The 23104-nt window shown below is 36.0% G+C and overlaps 1 long non-coding RNA gene across 1 annotated transcript in view; it reads left to right on the top strand.

The window, feature by feature from the left end:
- Positions 1 to 23104, top strand: part of LOC308496223 — a 266345-nt gene that overhangs the window by 235013 nt on the left and 8228 nt on the right. The window contains exon 2 of the long non-coding RNA XR_013993143.1: positions 18003 to 18099. This is a non-coding gene — a long non-coding RNA (uncharacterized lncRNA). The remainder of the gene's footprint in view (positions 1 to 18002; positions 18100 to 23104) is intronic.

The raw sequence follows: 23104 nt of genomic DNA on the forward strand, positions 1-23104 counted from the left end.
AAAAAAAAAAAAAAAAAAAAAAAAGCTGTAGTAAGTGAAAGTTGGGGAAGTTGGTTGTTTGGGGAATGAGTTTTATTTGGGGGAAGATTTAGGCAATATCATTTGAATAAAATGTATGAGCATTAAATGATGCTCATAGAAGTTTCCTTAGATGTGTGTACAAATTTTAAAGCATGCATAAAAGTTGCCTAAAGTTCTGATATTTTTCATGCAGCATATTCTTTGTGATTAAAAAACAAAAGTCTGCTTGAAAATGACTAACCTCATAAACTATTCTAAAATATTTACAAAATTAAGGAAATGATGCAAATTCTCCTATCATCTTTCTTTTCTCTTATGTTAAATTAGGCCATGGTTGAGGTTTTGGTCTTGCTTGGGGACATTGGGTGTCTCTCTTCTTACAAAATCCTATCTTGATTCTTTCAAAGGCAGAACATAATTCATTTAGTTTGATGCCACTTCCCAAGTATCTATATATGGACTCTTTAATATCTCATAAAAAGTTTCCCTCTCTCCTTTCTCTTATTCTTTTTATACATGTAAGGGTCACTTTCTTCTATGGAAAGGAATTAACTAATTCCATGTATAGCCCCAAACCAGTCACTGTAAATTTGAAACCCAACTTTTCCATCATTTCTACAGAGACTGTCAGGCTTTTATCACTCCTCCTGGTGATGCATTCCAGTTAATGGTTTAGCGTCTTGGAAACTTAGGGCCTTGGGTTAATTGGTTGATCCAAGATATTGTGAACAAGAGTTTCAGTTTCCTACCTCATCCAATTTTCCTCAGGATGACTGGGAGAGAATTGGAAGCTAAAATCTTATTTAAACATTAACAAGTATAATTTAAAGCTTTGGTTGAGTCTGGATACACACAGAGAGGCAAGTCCAGAGAAGTTTGCTGTAATGGTTGGAGGAGTGCTGAATTGTTTTCCATAAAAATGCATGAGGAAGTTTATCTTTTTGTTCATAAGAGGGAGAATACAGAGAAGCTGGGGTGAGTGAAGGAAAACGTGGGGACAAGACCAATGACTTTTAAGAATAGACATGTCTAATATTCCATTCTAGATTTTGGTGAAGAGGCAAAGTAAACCTTTTCCTTTAATATCTGCACAAACTTTCAGCAAAGTCAGCTCCCCACATGGAGGCTCTTTTATATCTAGAAATCAAGGAAAGAAACGGAATTCAGCAATTGGGTTAGTATGGAATAGGAGACATCAATTCATTAGGGCCGGAAGTTGGAATCAGGAGTCTATAAGCGCCAGAGGAAGTTACAGGAATCCTAAGAAAGGCAATGGATTTCTTTTGGGTTGTGCTATAGAAATTGGGGCCAATCTTACCATGATCTTAACAAGGCAGCGTGACCCTAGATGGCAGCTGATTAAGAGTCTGAGGCCCTGAAGAGTTTTGACTCCTGGCTCAGCCACACATTAACCAGTTAATATGAAGAAGGTACAAAATGGTTTCCGCATCAGTAAAATGGGAATGATATTTTGTTATAATCGATTCAGGATCACCAATATATGCTTAAATAGGTAAGTGTTAGGGGAACCATTGTTAAAGAAAGGGATATTCTCAATGTACCACCCCTTCCTATGTTACTTTTGAATTGTGAGGGAAAATGTCTTTAGACATGTAATTGAGAAATTACAAGTGGTCTTGTAATTGAGACATCCAAGAGATCTATCACCAACAGTAAGTGATAATGATACGAATATTTTGTGGAAGAGCATTCTTGTTCAGGGAGATGCATGCTGAACTATTTAAAGATGAAGTATTGTGATGTCTACAGCTTACTTTAAAATGTACCATATATGTCACATATATATATATATATATATATGCGTATATATATAAATTTATAAATAAATTCATAAATAAATATATACACCTACACAACATGTATGTGTTTCTCTCCACATATATACAAATGTATGAGTCTCTCTCTTGCTCATATATATATATATATATACATACATAAATATGCATATATATGTCTCTATATATCTTTATCTCATAGATCTGTTTTATTTATTATATAGATACAGATAGAGCATGCAAATGGGGCAAATATTAACAATCAGTGAATATAAGTGAAGAGTGTGTTTATTGTACTATCCAAATTTTGCAAAATAAAATGTTTACTGTGTAAATAATTTAAAGCAAAATATCTAGTATCATCTAACACCATATCTATGCTCTTTTTGTGTTGATTATCTTTACCTCTTTCTTCTTTTTCCACTAAGATTTGTTCACTTTTCCCCAATCACAGTAAGTCCTCATTATGGTTATTTAATCCAGCTATATCCAGGGTTATACCCTGGATCTCGTTACATTGTCCGAAAAAAAAAAAAAAATGAAAGAAAAGAAAAAGGGAGTTTCTGAAAAAGCATAAAGCACAAAAGGGCAAGGTGTTGTGAAAATGCGAGGAGTGGCAATAATTGGCAGCTCTGCAAGATTGTTCTGTTTTCCAAAAGGAGCAGAGCATGGTGTTGCATGTTAATTTTGCAGAATTAAGAGGAAGAGATCAGTAGTTTACACACACACACACACACACACACACACACACACACACACACACACAATGCCCAGAATGTTAACATTTCTCAATGAATACCAAAATAGAGTATTATTTTATTTCAGAGGGCAGATTTAATAATGCAAAAACCAAAATAATCTTTTCTGAGAGCTTCCCTCCCCAAAGTAGTACGTTTTAATGCCTGTGGAAATGATGAACATTCATTTGGAAGTTGCCTCAGGGGCCTGAATTATGTGCACGGTTAATTATATACCATTGAAAGATATTTCTGCCAAACTCGCTGGTCAATTTAACTAGAGGCCAGTGTCTATCTTGACAGCAATAAACACCTTGGGGTGCTGGGAATTTTTTTCTTTCTTTTGCAGTACCTATTTCATATCCTTAAAGCTAGAATGGATATAGGAAGGAGACAGAAGGAATATACTCCATGTGGGTGCCTCTCTGGGCCATTGTTCTCTTGAATGTCACTTCTCTTGGTGGCTATAAAGTGAGTCCTTTTCATAATTCTATCATTAATCCTCAAAGGTTTCCTGGTAGAAAAGAGTGGCAAACTATTTATCATCCCAGCTTGTAAAGTGAGAAAACCAGAGATCTTACGGGGAAATCATTTTCTAAACCATGCAATGAAAACACAGTTTATCCATCTACCTTTCTTTCATTCCCTGTACATGAAGCACTACATGGAATACTGAAACATGTGAGGAAAAAAGGAGTTCAGGACATAGGTTCTGCTAGCTAAATAACAACAACTACAATGACAATATAAGGTGTGTGTGTGTGTGTGAAATTGCTATGCAGACTTTTGCCCAAATGTAAGCTATGATTACTATTTTATTCATCAAAATTATTATCATTATCTTCTTCATCCTCTATGTTTATAAGGGTGGAGTTCTCAGGAATTGAAAAGGGAAAAGAATAATGATATACTGTTTGGGAAAACTATGAGCAAGTTTTGAGTGAAAGCCATTGTACTGAAGATCTTTAAAAACATAGTTGGGCAAGAAACAGGACAAGTGCATTTAAATGGAGGATGTAGCATGAGTGATAAGGTATGAGAAAGAGGATGACAAAAAAACTCTCTGATGGCAACGGAATGGTAAAGTAATAGGAAATATGGCAGTCAGGGTCAAGATAAAATGTGCGAGGATGAGAAATTCAGTAGCTGGAAGGCAATAAAGCCCATAGTCTTAGGGTTTAGTGGGATTCAGAAAGCAATAAAGAGCAACTGTAGGATTCTATAAAAAGAAATATTGTGACAAAGCAATGCTTGGGAAGATGAAGTCTTTTCAAGTGTTTTGAATAGGTTGTGCACCATTGAAACCAGAAGGCGAAGGAGGTTTTCAAGACAGAACAGACTCAGGGAAATAAAGATCTTGCTTTGATCAGCGATGTTAAGACTGAGACAATGGTTGTTTTGAGAGCACAGCTGGGGCATATGCTCAAGAAGTAAGGCTTTGCGAGATGTTAACTGTGTGAGAACAAAAGAAGGTTAAAATGGATCCAAAGTCAGAAAAGACTCCCACTGGGGGCCCGGGCAGAAAGATGGACCTATTGAGACTCAAGTGTGCTAGATGAGACTGGAAACCAGGATAGCACTAAAACCCAGAGCTCTTAAGATCTTGTCACTGCCCAGTCATCATCGGAAAACTGCTGATCACTGGCTTCTGCTCTGCAGTTCTCTATCGTCTCAGAGTTGCTGTGAATGAACCTTCTCTCCATCTCAGAGCTGCAGGCTCCAAGTGTCCTGCCTGGTCTCCCGTTAAGGAGTGAGGACCAAGCCAGTGCCAGGGCAGTAATTGTCATCTTGCTGAGGCATGCATTTTAGGTATTGCTCTTGTTGAGAATTTCTAACAAGTGATTTTAAAAATGCCTCACTGATGTAACCTCTGCAGGGCTGGCTCTTGCCTTTTCCTTGCAAAGAAAGCATTGAGTCCCCTGTCATGGTGTCCCACAACCCAAATGTACTGTGAGGCATAATCATACATATTTGTGCAGAGAGAAGTTGCAGGGGCTGCTGTGAATATCTGGAAATTCTGTCCCTTTATGGGCTCACGTTCTGGACATTTCTCTCCTGGCTGCTCAGTGTTGTGGGAAGAAAGAAATTCTAGAATCCTTTCTTTAAAAAAATATTTTTATTTTATTCTGTTAGCAGGGTATGGAAGAGGACTCCCTATACCATTGTGTTATATATTAATCATGAAAACGACCATTAGTATTTTGCATACGTCCATGAGCCTGGACACTGGGACAAATCTGTGTGACATTCAGTGATCTCTGTACTTATTTGGAATATTTGGAAATAAAAAGATGCTATGTTTATATAACCATGCTTATATAGTTCTTACTGTGTGCCATACTCTTCTAAGTGCTTTCAATCTTGTAACAACCCTATGAGGTAGATATAAATATGATCCTCCTCCTCATTGTTTTCAGATGTGGAAACTGAAGCACAGAGAAACTAAATAACTTGCCCTCCATTATATAGTGAATAGGTGGGGAAGTTGGGATTCATTTCCGAAGTTGAGTGCCAGATTTTTGGGCTTTTAACCCTTGTGCTATACTGTCTCTTGAAATGAAGATGGAGATATGTATATCTCCAGGTGATGTTTTTTATGTATAGATTAAATCATGCAATTTGTAAATTTGGAAAGAAGCTTCATATGTTAAAAGACACCAAGGCCTCTGTACTACCTCCATCTCTTCCCCCACCTTCCCCACCGTGTTAACCCACTTACACATTTTCTCTGCCCATAAGGGTAGGGGAGCTGAGGCATTATGGATATTTCTAAAGTTCCTGGGGCCCTGCTCTGTAACTCTGACCTCCTCGTCTCATATAGGAACTGTTGGAATCCTTGGCTTTTTATGGGTACAAAGAAGAGACACTTAAGATATAAAGAGAGTGTAAGAGGGGTCATCTTCCTATATGGTCTCCCTGTCATATTGTCTTTGCTTTCCTTTGTTATCAAATGACCAATGTTTGAATTCCAAAGATAGTTGGTATAAATAATTTACCTAAGCTAATTTATCTGGGCAGAGGGTATCATGCTAGGACATTATAGGACATTATAGTACTAGAGTGGTAATTGATTGAGTTACTTTAGAGTCACTTGCCCAAATGCAATTTAACCCATAGCTGTCCATCATGCAATTAAAAAACAATGGGGGTGGGAGTGGGGGTAAAGGGCACTGGGACGGGACTTCTTCCCTGAGCAGAAGGCTGTAGTCTGGGCAGTTTCTGAAAGAAGGTGTCTCTTGGTATGGCAAGCCCTATCACCTACATTCTAGAACACCTCCATTCCAGCCAGTATGTATGCTCATTGCACTCCAAACCTATTTTATGCATTGTTACTGCTTTTATTCTTTGGTTTATGCCTGCTCCTCCATTGACAGTGTTTCTTTCCTCACTTCAATGATATAACTCTTTCCTATCCTTGCAAACTCAATTGCTATTGTCCAGGAAGTTTTCCATGCTTGTTTCATCTAAATGTGATTGCTATCTGATAATATGCTTCCAAGATATTTTAATTTATGTACCATTTATTTGGTACATCATTTGCTGTTATCTATAGCCTATTTATGAGTCCATTTCTCCCCAAATATATTATATGCTATTTGAGGTTACATAATAGGTACCTGAATGAAGCCTTGTTAATTGAGAGTCACTTTTCTGAAATGCAATTATCTCTATAATCTCTGGGAACTCACTGGATTCTTGGTTGTCTCTTGTAAAACAATATCTTGAAGAACCATCCCTTTCTCCTGTGCCACTAATATTACAGAAATGTGTCAAGGACCAACTCAAGAGTAGAACCCTACAATATTAACCAAAGAGGAGGAGGATAGCATATATGATCAAGAATTAAGGGAAGAGGTATTCGAGGAGGCTCTGACCTGGAGATACAATGAACTTGTTTACCTAATTTTAGAATAGCAAGGATTTCAGACTCACAGAATCCAACCCATTCCAAATAAACTCACGAAAAGACAATGGAGCTAGATTGATGGATTATCAGAATTCTTTTCTACCAAGGTTTTGCCATCCTGTAAACAAAAAGACAAGTTCCATGAACTATAACATAAATTTAGAACCTAGGGGTAAGCCAATGGCTAATTTAGTTTGACCTTTAGCACATAGTCTATTTTAGACTAAATTTTATTATGGAAGTATATTCTACAATGTGCTTGTAATGAGAAATAGAATCTAATCAGGGCTGACAGCAGCTCCTAGCCTCAGCAGGACTAACTACAGTCTGAGCAAGTACATGGCTTGGTGGGAGTGTGAAAGGAAAATACGGTGGAAGTGTAAGAAGACAGAGTGACCAGAGTAACTTGGGAAAAGCTAGGTAGGCACATGTTAGTTGCATGGATCCGATTGGCAATGGTTAAAATACTGACTAACCCACTGCATTGCCATCAAGAGCTAAATAAATGCTGTTTTTGAAGTCTGTCAAGAAAAACTCACATAAGAACAGAAGTTGCTAAAAATCTATTAATTCAAATCACAGAAGACACAAGAGAAAGAAAGAAATGGTTTAAGAAAATAGTTCTTTGAATTAAAAGGATTAACATTAAAATATTCTACTCTTTCTTTAAGGACCCTAAGGAAACAATTTTTAGAACTATGGAGCATGTTTGATAATAAAACCATTCGATTTTATGGTTTATTTTTCAACATTACATTTGATTTGAAAAGAGGAATAAGAGTCTTATAGTCATTGTACAAAGAGGAAGATAGAAAACTATAAAAAGATAAAACAACTTCCTCATAGTTAGGTGATGAGTCAGCATGGGTCCAAGTTTTGGAATATGGATCTCTTGGCACCGACTCTGGAAAATACTTTCAAACTCTAAAATCCTATAAAATGGAGAGAATAATTACCAATAGAGAATGATTGCCTTTCACACAGTAAGCACTTTACTAATCATGTTGAATTGACTGTACGCGAAGAATTATTTTTATGTTCTTTTTCTTTCTTTTTTTATTTTATTAGTTATCTTTTTTTCCCCTCTGGGTAACATCTGTGCATAATACAAATTAAAAAGTTTCTCCATTTTTATCCCCATATGTAACCATTTCTGTTGGTTTCTTATATATCTCCCTAGAGACAATCTAGCACTAAAAAGCTTTTATGTGCAAATATAGTTATATTTTACACATTTTTCTGCATTTTGATTTTATAATTAAACTTGTACCATATAAACTTTTGTATAGTTGTCTGCTTTATCTTTCTTAGATGCCATATAATATTTCATTGTACACATTTATGTTAAAGATATATATTTAACAGCCCTCTAATGATGCATTTAAATTGTTTCTATTTTTTTTTATTGTATTACCAGCAGTGTTTCAATTAATATCTTTGTTCAAAGACATTTGGCATGAGTGGGAGTATGTCAGTAGAATCATTTCCTAAAATTGGAACTTACTGGGTGAGACAGTGGGGAGCATCTATAAATTTGAGGGATATAACCAAATTGCTCTCGATAGAACTTCTACCAACTTATATTCACAACAACAAAGGAGGAAAATGCCACTTTCCCCATATTCTGGTCAATGAGCATGTTATTCAACTTAAAAAAAAAATTGCCAATTTAATCCATGTAAATGTTATCACAATTATTTTATTTTTCATTTTTCTTACTTTGAGTGAGAATGAGCATCTCAGCATATGTTTAAAAGTCACTTTTATTTCTTTTCTTGAACAGCTAGCGTCAGTTTTAAAATGTATCCTTAACTTAGCTTTTTAATTGAATTATTATTTAAATAAAAATAACACCCATAGTGTATCCATAATTTATATCTTGGTGATCTAAATTGTAACATTTGCACTTGACCTCTCAAAGTTTTCTCAAGGGCCTCTTGATTTTTCTCTTTTAAAAATGAAGAGGGGTGTATGGGTGACGTAGATTATCACCAAAGTGGCTTTTATCAGCATATCACTTGTGTGACTCTGCCAAGTATATATACTTGTCTCTATGTTACCTGTCTCTAAGTGTCAAAATATTCATGTGTACAGGCTATCTGGGTATATTAATCATTAAATGACTGGATTGATATCAGTGAGGGCAAATGGCAGAATAAAGCTGAGGGTTATCCTTTTTATTTTATTTTTCCTTTGAAAAGGATTAATAGAGTTTTTTTTTTTTCCCTTGTGATGAACACATTTTACAAATTCTTTACGTGACCTCAATTCATGATTAAACCTAACTTCCCTATTTCATCTTAGAGATTCTTCTCTAGTCCCAGGAATGGAAAGGAGATAAGCGATCTGAATCTTTTAGGAAGTTCTGAGGTCAGTATCGGAAACCCCATATCAAAGGAGATGACTTTTACCAGAAAAGGTTCTGGCTTCATCTTTTAACACACAAAGTCTGCCCTATCAATGAAAACATTCTATGTGAGATCTTCTGGTGAATGATTGATGCTATCCCTTGCGTCTGCTGAAAACCTCCCTGGGTTTGTGCAGGCTACATTTCTCTAATCTGATTTCCATGAAAACACCAGATAGCCTGTATCTGGCAACACTCGACTGTGTCACATGACTCCACAAAGTAGATCAGAGGTGGGCAAAGGAACTGGGCTGGTCTCTGTTGTCAATTTTATTGACAGAAAAATGAGTCATTAAAAAAAGAAAGCATCTGAAATTATAGAACTAATTTAGTTCCTGTGTATTAACCAGTAATTCAATAAAGCCTGAGAGCAGTCTTCATGCACCTGAAGCAGCTGAGTGTAACTGATTTAAAAATCTGTTAAGTTTAGTCCCCAAAAAAGTCATAGACATGCTGATTTCTCTTTCCTTCTCTAAAACACATTGTGTGCAAACCTAGAAAATATTCAGCCCTATGCAAGATGATGATAACATTTCACTACCTTCTCAACTTCTTTCTTCAGCAACAATTTTGGAATAAGAAATAAATTAGAGTCTTCTGTTTCCTCATTTGAGGATTTGATTTTATCTTTCAAAATGCTTTATTACAATATTCAATTTTTTAACTTTTGATATCCCTATAGAAATACGAGATTTGCTACAAAAGTCCCCATTTGCCTCTACTCATATTTGTCTATTGCCATCAGAAATACCATTGGTGAAATTACTATTAAGTATAGAAATAATTAGGGAAAATTTGACAAGCTGAGAGATTTACAAAAAATCCAAATCCCTGTATATTCTAAAGTAGCTATACTGAATAGATCAGCCTTCATAGCTTTTGTTTTTTTAAGAATGTATCTTAGACATATTTTTAGATATAAAGACTAAAATCAAATTGAAAAAATGAAAATATTCTGTGATATGTTTTAATAGGATGCATTTCATACAAATATATATATATATATATATATATATATATATATATATATATATATTTAAAAATAAGGAGTCACTCAAATAATATGAGTTTATGCTGCATATTCCCAAGACTGTTATCAGACAGTATTTTCCTCCAAGCTGTGTCTTCAGTGATGGAGTATGGAAAAACAGATGGACCACACTGGTGACTGTATACAAATTAAATGTTTATAGTTTTTCTTTGTGCCAATAATAACTACCTAGAAAATATAATGGAGAAAAGATACCATTAAAAATTGCAACAAAAAAAGAAAATCATGAGAATGACCTTAGAAGAAGTGTCTCTCTGACATGGAGAAAACTACTAACCTTCCTTGAGAGTCACATGAATGATTTGAATAAATATCTTTCAAACAGTAAAAAAAAATATTGTGGATGTCAGTACTCTCCAAAAACAGATAAGAATCACCATTTTTGAAAGAAAATTGTAAGATGAAACTTGCATTGCCAAAGATTTAAACATGTTACAAAGCTACAAATGTGAAACAGTATGGCATCAGTGGCAGGATAGGCACTCAGATCAAAGAATCAGTGCAAACACCAGAAAAAGAGCCCTGTATAGAAGTTTTTAGTATATAATTAAAATGACATTTCTAATGAGTGGGGGAAAGAATGAATTATTAAATAATTTGGACAATTGGTTAATTATGTTTTAAAAGGTGATGTCTTTACTTGTCTTATACCAGAACAGAAGTGCCAGTGGTATGTTGGGACTAGGGTACAGATGAGGTGGGATGTGATCCCCTTGGTGACTAAGGTAGCTGGTGAACTCTGGCCTAGAGTTTACCCCAGAGCACCATGAAAATAATAATTTTCTATGCACCCTTTGATGCAAAATATGGTAGAAAGCACTGTCTTTTGTTATATGCCAAAATAAATGTAAAATGGATTTAAAAACTAAATGCAATTAGAGCTGTTAAAGAACTACCAGAAAATATGAACAAATATTCTAGATTCAGAAAGACCTTTGGAAGAGTAAAGTAGAAGATAGAAGTTGCAAAGGAAAACAAATGAGCTTTGATGAGCTAAAATGAAGATTTCTGTAGCTCAGTAGTAAGAATATTAACAGCATTAAACGACAAGTGACAAACTGGGGAATATGTGTCAGACAATGCTGAAAGAAAGGAAAGCTCCTACAAATCTATAAGAAAAAGATAAATATCTACATTTTTTTAAAGGCATGAAAAGACAACTCATCCAGGTGATTTTTTTAAAAAAAACATCAACCTTATGGAAAAATGTCAAAGATCATTAATAATAAAGAAATGAAAACTGAAAAAATAGTGAAAATCACAAAGATAAAGATTTATAACTCCTAACATTGGCTGTGGCATCAGGTATCGAGCTCTTCTACACATTTCTGAGGAGTAAATAAATTGAAATAAAGTTTTAAAGGGCATTCAAATGTTCGTACACTTTGACCTAGTAGCTTTGGGGATCTATCCTAAGTAAATAATTAAAGATGACATCAGAGTTAAATGTATTCAATCAGCATAATTTATAGAAGTAACAATTTAAAGAAATCTGAAAGTTCTTTATGTCTAGGGAATTATGTAAGTTCTTTATACGTTTAGTATACAGTTCTGTTTAGTCATTGAAAGTGTTACAGAAAATACTTACCGGGAAGAGAAAAATCCTCACAAAATAGAACCAAATAAGAACCAAATAGTTAAATGCAGGATATAAGGATATGACACTATTTTTTGTAGAACAACATATAAACAAATGAAAAAAAGTAGTGCACAGCAAAACGTAATTGATTTTATATCAGTACTGCATTATTGGTAACTATTGCTTCTTCTCTGTGAATTTTACATATTTTAAGTTATCTTCACTGAACATGTATGTATTCCTTCTTTAACTGTTGTTAAAAGAAATGTTATTAAAATACAAAAAATGAAAAAGTTTCTGTTATTTCAACTATGCTTATAGAAGCATGATTTAAATGACAGATTCAAACTTTGACCACATATTAGGACTCCCGTACCCCAGAAGAATCATTCTTCTGGTTATAGATTTGCTGTAATCACACAAGATTTGGCACATCTTACAAGATAGGATGATGAGGTAGGATTGGAAATATGCAGTGAGACTTGTGCAGTAGACAAAACTTTTCAATTCTAGCTTTGCTATATATCCCACTGAGATGGCATCAACTGAATAAGATGTACCTTGTACATAACCCATAAATATTTGATGATTTCTTTTTAAAAACCCCTCTTTTTATTCACATAACATTGCAGAAAACCTTGCATCATTGATTCTGAGAAAAATGGTAATCAAAATTTAAAACTATCATTTACCTGTAAACTACCTGAAAGTTTGTGTTTATTTGGTGCTATATTTTACTTCATATATTAAGTTAAGAAATACATTTATTTAACGTTCAGGACTACGTATTATATAACAGGGGAATCCTTTATCTAACCTATTTTCATAGCACTGTGAAATGGGGTGTGGCTTTATGTGTTCATAGGTTTGGGGAATTTACACAATTTGATGGCCTACTGAGATTTACCTTTACACAATTTAATGGCCTACTGAGATTTATCTTTTTACATGTAGAATATTGAAATCTAACATTGTCATGGCTGTAATGACATTGACACAGCATATTCTTATTTGAAGGTTTAAAAAGTGGTGGCAAAGAGTTGGATTTAAGAGAAAGAGAGCGCGTGTGAATGTGCTGTAAGTGTCTTAAACATTTAGGAATATCTAAATATTTCTTATAACACAAAGTATTAAATTGAATAAAACTGGTCAAGGATGATGTGCAATTTGTGGTATCTTTTTCTTAGTTCTGAAAAAGCCTAGTGACTTGTATTACCGTTTACTTCAGATAGCACACTCACTCTCCCAGTGAGGTTGTGGCTGAACTTGAACCTGGAATGAGCATGCAAAAGGTCCTTCTGACAGAAGTACAGGAGGCAGCTTACTAGATAATGTGTCGTGTTCCGCAGCGTGGGTTTCCAGGCAACATCAATTTGACCACAATATGTTTCCATGGTTTCCACACTTATCGTTCTCTACCTTAGTAATGAACACCAATAAAATATGACCTGACTGGATAGCAAGAGAAGAATCTGAAGAACACTCTTTTTATAGTTTCTTCTCTTATAAAACACTTGACTGACTCCTTTTGCTAAGGCTATCCTAAATTTTACTGTACAGTACAGTTATGAGGTCATTAGCTTTCAGTATTTCAGGAGGGTTCTATGCTGCAATCAGATCAATATTGTGTGCCTTGCCTGTGTTATTAGAAGAAAGAGATATCTGCCTAGGAACTGGAGTGAGGAAGAAAAATGCTAGAGAGTGGCATAAACAGGAAAATGCCTACTGCTGCCAATGCCTATAAAATGCTCAAAAATCTGTATGTTTAATGGATAAGTAACAGATGGAGCTGTCAGGTAATGGTAAAAGGCAAAATCAATTGTAATATAAGTGATCCTCCTGAGCTATCTGGAGAATAGGCACACTGCATTCAACTTTCAGCTCATCAAGGCTGGGTTAGGTGATGGAACAAGATGGGAGCAGTTTTTCATGCAGTGATGGCTTAAAGATCACTCAGTCACAACGAGATCCTTTTGTGGAAGATTCAACAGCTAGTTTTGTTTTCTGTGCCATGTGTATGTAATTTTCATCAGTAGGAATTCACGGCCTGCAGTTCCTTTTAATAGAAAGTGCACCACGATTGGGAGGAAGGGCCTTGCTCCCTAGAATATTGAGCCTCCTCGTACCCTCTCCTCCACTGCAGCCCCTGTCTCTGCTCTCCAGCACCTTGCTTGACTGAAGCTACTCTCAGCTTCCCTACTTGGGCAGGAGGCTTTACCAGTGGACTTTTGGGCACCTGTCCTGGCAGGTGGAAGTGGTATGAAAGGCCTTGTATCTCATGCATTTGGCAGAGCAAGACTGGAAAGCCGGGAGCCCCTGCTCCTCCCTGGGCAGAGCAGCCTGACAACAGGCAACTTTGCTGCTTGGGTTGTGACTACTGCTGGTACCTGAGTCATGTGCAGAAAATCCCTGGCAAAACATCCTAGGGACCTGTTTTTTTCCTGAGCATCAGGAAAGGTCCTCTAGCGACTACTGATGACAACTGGGAAAACCAAGTTCCTTTTCATTGTCCCCTCCCCCCACACACACACCAAAGAAAATAAGGGAGAGAGAGAGAGAGAGAGAGAGAGAGAGAGAGAGAGAGAGAGAGAGAGAGAGAGAGAGAGAAACCTGTGTTCAAGGCTAACTGAACAGAGGTTGCACAGTGACCTCTGGATAACACCTCCTATCCATTTTCATGGATATGTTCAGATATGTTGGAAACCAAAGTTGAAGAGCCCCAGAATAGGGAAACCATCTTTACTTTTGAAACGCCTCAAATGTGTATGTCCAGATAGAGAGCTCTAGTCATGGCCAACTTATTTATTCCATCGCTTGTAGTTTGTGTCACCATGAGCAACTTTTAGGTTCCTCAGGCATAACATTGAGATAGTAATGATTCCTGCAGCACAGTCATTGTGAAGCTTAAATGAGATGATGAGGTATAGAATAAAAATTCAATGAATGTCACCTATCAGTATTATGAATTCAAGGGAACAGAATAATATTTTTCTAATTACTACACATTTTCTAGCTGTTCTATGCATAGACTGCTTTTATTCAGGAAAAAAATAACCTTCAAGAAGTACTTTGTTTCCCAAGGGACTATTAAAATGTCTAGTCCTATTATAAAGATTTGCTTTCATCCCAACAGACATGCTCAGAAATGGAATGTGTTTTGGGGTAGATGGGGCTATGGGTTTAATAATATCAGTTACATACATAACAACTCCCACTTTAGGCAAGTCTGAAAATGCCCTCTGGCCTGCCTAAACCAAACAGCAAGCCAAAACCTAGCAAGTTACACAGCCAAGAAATTATTTCTGGGCTCTTGGGTCTGTTTTTATTAATTAATTCGTTATCAATTATATATTGAGGATTTATTGAGTCCTACATGTGAAGTGTTGTAGGTTAGCTGCTTTGGGATTGCATAAAAATGTACAGGATATAGTCTGGTGACCCCAGCAGCATATGTATAGTAGAAAAACATCACACTCTAAAACAACCACAGTAAAAGTAGGTGTAAAAGGCACTATCCAGGTTATGTAAACATGGGAGCTCAAAACATTCATTTGCTTTCCACAAAAATATTGGGACTTTGCTGGATAATTATGCATTGAAGAAAAAGGCCTTCAAACCGGAGCAAATGGCATAAACAAAGGTGTTAAGATTCTAAAAGAGATTGCTGTAATAATAAAAATAATGAATTTACATTTTTTACTATGTTCTAGGTGATTATATATATATATATCTATATATATATTTATATATATATATATATATTTTTATATATATAGATATAAGTCAAATGGATACTAGAGACTGTGTTTCAAGGTAGTAAAAGGATTAAGTTGCAAAGATAAACTGGGATAAGAATGGGATTTCTAACGGTTCAGTGATGTCAAACTTCCCTAAGCAGAATGAGGGGCTTTCTGGTCTGGGGTGACCTTATGGCTATGGTGTCTGGTGGCAGGTGACTATGTGAATGTAGGTTTGGTCTGGTCAATTTCTAAGATTAGCACCTCACAACAATCCTAAAACATAGGTAGTGTGTTATTGTTAGGTCCAGTTTACAGGTGGTAAGAATGAGGCACAGGAGACTTAGTGACTAAACCAAGGGCACTTAGAGAGTCAGCATCAGAGCTGGAGCTAGTATTGCTTGGCTGACTCCAACGCACTTCCATTCTCAAATCCAGGTTGTGACCCTGCAGCTCTGCGACACTACATGTTGATTTTAGAGGAGAAGGCAAAGCCTTTATGCTCAGAGTGTACTGTAATAGGTTACAAGAAGAGACAGCAAGCCTAGCGTGCTTGGGCTACTTGAGCTGCATGCAAATTGCAAGAATACTAATGGCTATGGTTGTGCTAATATTTATTTGAGAGGAGTTATGGAGGTGGCTCTAAAGGACTTGGGAGATTCCAAGAACCCGAGCTTTCAGAATTCATAGGTCATAGAATTTCAGAAGTGGGGAAGCTTTGTGATGTTCTAACTTTTTTGGTTTACCAATGAGGAAACTGAAGCTCATAGAGGTCGGGTGAATTGCCAAGGTCATATGAAAAGTAGATTAGGGAAGGACTAGGTCCCTTTAGTCTTAATCCACTTTATTAGTCAGGGTTCTTCAAACAAACAAAGCCAGTTATATTTATATATAGACACACACACACACACACATATATATAATATACATATAATATATACATATATAATATACATATATATTATATGTATGATGTATCTAAATAAATATATATAGATATATATCACTGGCTTTGTTTGTGTATATATATGTATATATGTGTGTGTGTATACATATATGAATTTCTGTATATAGAGATTTATATATTTTATATAAGGTTTATTTATATATATAAATATATATAAATATATATTAAATATATATACACATATAAATAAATATATAAATATATATAAATATATATAAATATATATAAATAAACCTTATATAAAATATATAAATCTCTATATACAGAAATTTATATATGTATATACACACATATATATTATATATACGTATCATATATATATATATATATATATGTAATGTATGGAGATTTATTTTATACGAGTAATTGGCTTCCTGGTTATGGAGGCTGAGACCTAGGAAAGCCAGCAGTGTAATTTAGTCCGAGTCTGAGTCCAAAGGCCTGTGAACCAGTGAATCCAATGGTACAAACCCCAATCCAAGGGATGGGGAAGATGAGATGAGATGTTCTTGCTTCAGCAGTGAGGCAGAAAAAACAAAGGTCGAATTCTTCCTTCCTTTGCTTTTTTGTTCTATTCAGGCCCTTAAAAGGTTGGCTGATACCAACTCACATTGGGGAGGGCAATCTACTTAACTGAGTCCACTGATTCAAATGCTAAACCGATCCAGAAACACACGTAAAGACATACTCAGAAATAATGTTTAATCTGGACATCCTATGGGCAGTCAAGTTGACACATAAAATTAACCATCACAGCCTTCTTATGGGAAATGAAGATCTATCTTCTGAGTCTTTTAGAAAAAGCACTAAAAGTGGCAACAAATGAGGTGGCAAAGAGTAGATGGGTCAAAGAACAGAAAAGAGTAAGCTAACCATGACCTTGTGTGTCCAGAGGGGAAGTTGGCCCTATGAAAATCCTGGAACATTTGCCAGAGCTGGAATAAAAACGTGAACCAATAAAGTACCCTCCCTCCTCTCTTGAAATACTGCCTTCAATTTTACTACATTGAATTTTACCATGTTCCTCTCCAGAGGATGAAGTAGAAAATGGGAAGTGGTCTTGAATATGTCTGAATTTTCAACTCAGAGTGACTGAGAAGTTACCATATCTTATTAGATTTGAATGGAATTGGTTGATCAGATATACACATGATACACGTATATAAGGTTTCTGATGATTCTGTCCCCAGGCAGTCTTCTACACAAAGGTCCAAACATTGTGAAACAGAGACAAGTTGTCCTGCTGAGTCCTGTCTGAATTCTTAACACACAGAATAATGAGCATAGTAAAAGGTTGTTTTACACCTCTTAAAAAAATGGAATGTGTTGAATTAAGTTTTCTACATGAGGCAAATTAGGGATTCAGAGTCGTGGATTGAAATTCAGCTTTAGAAAATAAAATTATGGTTCAGTAACATCCAAGAATATCATTCTAAAAGTTCAATTTGTAAGACTTTGGGTACAGAAAAAAAAAAAAAGATAGGTTAAAAAGTTTTAAAACTTCTCATCTATTTCAACATCAACAAAGATATTTGAAAATTCCTTGTCTATTCCTACAGAGAAATACAGTGATTTGCCGAAGGTTACAAAAAATAACAAGGGCTAGAGCAAAGACATGACCTGAGGATATTTCCACCCTTGACTTTTAGAATTTGTGCAAAGCAAGGGAATGCCAGGTGTTAATATGTGTTGAGTGGGGTAGAATCCTTTTATAAGCACACTTCCTCTTTGTTAAAGTACCTCGGCACTGATATTCCTTCCTTGGGTGACCTGAAGCCCCTTTTGGTTGTGTCCATATAGGTTGGAGAGATATTTACTGACCCGGAGGAACAGACTAGGACCTCTAGCCACTTGATGACAGCTGCATCTGTTTGCATAAGAATCCTTGAAGCTTCAGGTAAGCAAGCAACTGGGGACTGAACTTTGATATTTGAATTTCAATAACTTGTATCCCGAATGACCAAAAGATCTGTTGGCAAGAACAGACATCAAGTTTCCGAAGGAGAAACTCATGGAAAGGGATTGGGTAAATCACACTGGTTAGTCTGGTATAACAGAAAGCCTTTGCATGGTGGGCAGGGAGCACTGGTACACAAGACAGATCCAATCTCCAGCAGTAATGCCTGGTGGTAGCATTGCTAGTTCATTGACCAGGCTTTCTAGTTTGCTCTCTCTTTAACTCACCACCTGCCATTCTTGTACAGAGTGAACACTTTGGAATGAGTAAGAATCAGAGTGTTCTTGGATACATTGGTAAGAGGGAACCTGAATAAAATAATGCTGGACATTTTTCTAATAAAACATAGTGGGGGACTCAAAAGTCAGCTGAGAGGGAGTATAACATAAAAACTGCTGTGATCTTATTTATATAAACCACAAGCTGTAAATTGTGACTCATCCTGGCTATATGTGAATATCACCAGGTCAACTAATCTGTAGATATTTTCTGTTTTGAGATTCTTTTATACAATACTTTAAAGTGCCTGTGGACTTTAGATGTCTTGGTGGATGCTAGGCTAAAATACAGAGGAAGAATACCTTGGAACAAGTGAAAGAAGAAACGTGAATCTCCAGGGAGCCGCCTTAATTAACTGATTAATTAACTAATTCTAGTGATACAATCTTGAAATATTTTGATTAAAAAGTCAGTTTAGTGCAGCAGGAGAGGGCTCAGTGTTTACTTTTAGAAGAGTTTTGACCCCCCGGACTCCCCCGAAAAAAAAAATCAGTGCATAATGAAGAACAGATTTTTACAGACCCATAAAGGGCAGTGTTTCTAAAAAAATGAAAGCATGGCCCTATTTTTATTCATTTTCATAACTCCAGCACCAACTATAATACTAGGGTCACCTAGTTTCTATAATTTGGAGAAATTTTATCCCAGGTTCTTATAGTAAGTTGCTCATGTCATCCCAGCATTGCTGTTGATAATATACCATGAGACATGGAGAATAAGTGAGGTGTCAAAGATGCAAAAATATGGCAGAAACATTTAGTTGCTTATCCCAATAGCTAGTCTTCTTTTCTTCTTATCATTTATTACTGCCAAGTGATTATATCCTGGTCAATGAAATATAAGAGCAGGTGTTAATGTAACTTCTGGGTTGACTTGAAATCACGTATCTGGGAAGAGTGGCCCTTTTGTCTCTTTGTTGTCCCAATTACTGTCCTCCTGTAATAAAGCCATCTTAGCCTATGCCATAGTCCGCTGGAGGGAAGTTATATGCTGAAAACAGTGAAAAATAAACGTTGAAACCTGGATTCTTGATGGCTACATGGAGCCATCATACCCAACTCTGAACTGTCTACCTCCAGACATCTTTTATTTCAGAAACAAACAAGCAAACAAACAAACAAAATCACTTCAATATGATTATGTTACTTTGGAGTATCTATTATGCAGCTGAACTTAATCTTAACTGATAAAATTTCCAGAGGCTATAGATGGATTTCAGGGACTAGCGATAAGTGTGTGTAAGTCCCAGGAAAAACCCTTAAAAAAGAATGCTAGTCACCTTGAAAGTATTTAGAGAAAAAAAATTGTCATTTATAGGAGACAAGACATATTCAACCAAGAATAATTATTGTCAAATTACCTTAATTTGGGGAACCTTATTATCAGATTAGTAGCTTTCATTTAAGAACTAACGTTTTTAGAAGACTTACTATCTGTGGGGTGCTATTGAAAATGCTTTCTGTGTATTATCTATTATAATCATCACAACAGGTATCATTAAAATCCCCACATAGTAAATGATGAAATGGAGTCACAGAGGTTTAAATAACTGGAACGATGGAACAAAGTTATCAAGTGATGAACACAAGACACAAGCTCAAGGAATCTGAATTCAGTGGTTACTACCTTAACTAGTATCCTGCACTGTCTTTTAGGGGAAATACATAGACAACGAGCTTATTTTAATTTCATAGCCACTGGATATGATCTCATAATAGCGGGATGGAGAAATGATAGATGGGCATTTAGATAAATTCAACATGCTCAACCAATGTCAACCTGGAAGGAAGTGTTCTGGTACTTGTCAAGGCGTTTTAATGCTGCACTCCTCTTTAAGAATTTTATTAATGGCTGCAGACATAGAAGATATATTTATCAAATGTGCAAGAGCCAGAATAAGTTCAGCCTGGAAAAAAGAAGACACATGGAAACATGTGTGATCTCACCAAATATGTAGTCTATAATTTTACAGCATGAGCAGCCTCCAGCATCATCAGTTAAATGCCTGTCAGGGATGGTGGGAAGGCAAAGTGGTATAAGACCTATGGAGACAATATTGTAATATTTGACGATATTTTGAGAAATTACATATTCATCACCCTTTGACCCAGAAGTTCCACTTATATGACATTAATGCAAAGATACACTGGGGAAAATGACAAAAACAACAACAACAACAACAAAAAACAACATAACAACACAAATTCACAAAGTTACCCATTGTACACTAATTACATATAACTTAGTTTTTCACAAATAAAATTGTAAGGAAAAAAGAATGAGATGGATGGGGGTGCTTATAGATTAAAGGAGACTTAGAACTAATTGTCACTGTAAGCTCTTATTTGCATCCTGATTCAAACAAGCTGAGAGAGAGGACATATGTTAGAGAAATGTAAGCACTGCCTGTATAGTTTGATATTTAGGAATCATTTTTAATTTGGAAAGAAATAATGGTATTGTGTTGTTACAAATTCAGAATCCTTGTAGTTTAGAGAAACTGTGAATCATAATGCGTGGTTTTGTAAGGTATCTGGGATTTGCTTTAAAACAAACCCAGGGATGAGGGAAACTGAGTGAGGATAAAAATGAAATAAGGTTGATCATAAGTTGATATATTTGCAGCTGGCTATTGACTACAAGTGACATCCGTTATTCTATTACACCGACTCATATGTGTTTGAATTTTCCATAATAAAAAGTAAGAGTTAACCATTTCTTCCAATTTAAACCAAAATCTTTTAATCTGCTAAAAAAAAATTTTCTACTTCAAAAGTACAAATGCAAATATTTAAAAAGAAACTCACGACCAAGAAAAAAAAAAATCCTTAGGAGAAGGCTAACTGAATATAAGTACAGGTCACACATTTGATTTGCAGCAGAACTAAGGAGCAAATTTGGGACTCTGGAAACTTAATCCAATACTCTATTGTATGGCTGACTTTAGACAAAGGCTCTGATGTCAAAGGGAGTACATCATTATCTGGGTCACTAGAGGGGAGCCTATCAAGCCAAAGTTATACAAAGGTATAGGTTTTTGACTCAAAATAACAAAAACTTTTAATACAGTTGAGGGTGTGGATCAGCACAATGGACTTTTTTCTCTAGGTTTTCGACTGCGCATCCGGTCTGGATAAATACACAGGCAGAGACTAGAAGGCCCCCTGCTAGGCAGGTTGTGAAGAGAATTCTTGTATCAGCTTGGAGCCTGTGCCAGGTGACCTTGAACTCCCTACTAGATTATACCATCATTCTATAATGGGATGATCCTTCTTGTTTCAACACATACTGTGTTTCCCTGAAAATAACACCGGGTCTTATATTAATTTTTGCTCCAAAACATGCATTAGGGCTTATGTTCAGGGGATGTCATCCTGAAAAATCATGCTAGGGCTTATTTTCTGGTTAGGTCTTATTTTCAGGGAAACATAGTAACTCCTGATAAAGGGCTGGCATGTACCATGGGCAGCATTAGTACGTGACTTGAAAGACAAACACTTGATTTTCGTATACAAACTCATGCAGTTCTTCACAAATTAAAAACTTAAAGACTCAAATTATTAATGCTAAATAATAAGAGTTTCAGTAGTTTGGGCCATAATATGTGTACTTGTATAGACTGAATTCCTAGAAAGTGTAACGTGCATGGACATAGACAATAGAGAGTAGAGACCAGGTCCTGGTCGCAGTGACGAGTGCCCAGAGGCCTTGGGGACCTCCAACCTGTCCTCCCCCCTCCCATGCTGCCCATGGCATCTGCCCCTGAGCTGTTTTTCCTGCATGGACAAAGTTCTGATGCCCACCTTGTAGAGCAAAGTGTGAGCTTAGAGAAACATGTCACTGTTCCCAGCCACTTTTCTTCAAGCTTTATTTCTAATCAGAACAAAAACATTTATTCCTCTTTTAAAAAGAAGTTCTAATGTCAATAAATATTGGAGAAAGGGTTGAGATCGGTGTTCGGAAATGACACAGTATAATCCATCCAGCTATTCCGGTGATTCCAGAGAGAAATTAACCACAAGATCTCTATGGGAGTGGGTCCGGGGCCCAGCCATCCAGAACCTCAGAGTATAGCTTCTCCCTCTCTGTCTCTCTGTCGGTGACATGAATTTCAGATTCATTCTGCATGGAATATTTCTGATCTAATTCTAATAGCCCCTACATTTCAAGAGATGGATATAAACACCAGATGGATATTACAAGAAAATTGGATTGCTCGGCAGTGAGTGGGATATGAAAGGCCTTTTCCCAAACAAGCAGTAGACAAAGTTATAACAGTAAGTTGTGTTTGAAATAGAATGGTTCATAGAGCAGAGGTGATGCTGCCTGTTGTAAAGCGTGAAATTGTTCCTTCTGTTGGACAAAATGACGTTAAAAAAAACCCACAAGAAACACGAATAGTTTCTTATCCATTTATTATGTTATGCTCTGCCTCAATTCACAATTCACAAATGTCTACCTATATCTATATCTATAAATGTAGCAATAAGATTCTTCAAAGGGCTACGTATTTAATATGTTTTCATGTTTGGTCCAGAGCGGGTCTGATTCATCCCCGCAGATAAATTATTCCCAGCTCTAGAATTCTATACGGTTGACTTTAAATATAGGCACCTGCTAGATTTCCAATGTGATAGATGAACGTGTGCTGCATCCATCACTCAAT

Source organism: Rhinolophus hipposideros (genome assembly GCF_964194185.1).
Source record: "Rhinolophus hipposideros genome assembly, chromosome: 3".
Classification (NCBI taxonomy): domain Eukaryota; kingdom Metazoa; phylum Chordata; class Mammalia; order Chiroptera; family Rhinolophidae; genus Rhinolophus; species Rhinolophus hipposideros.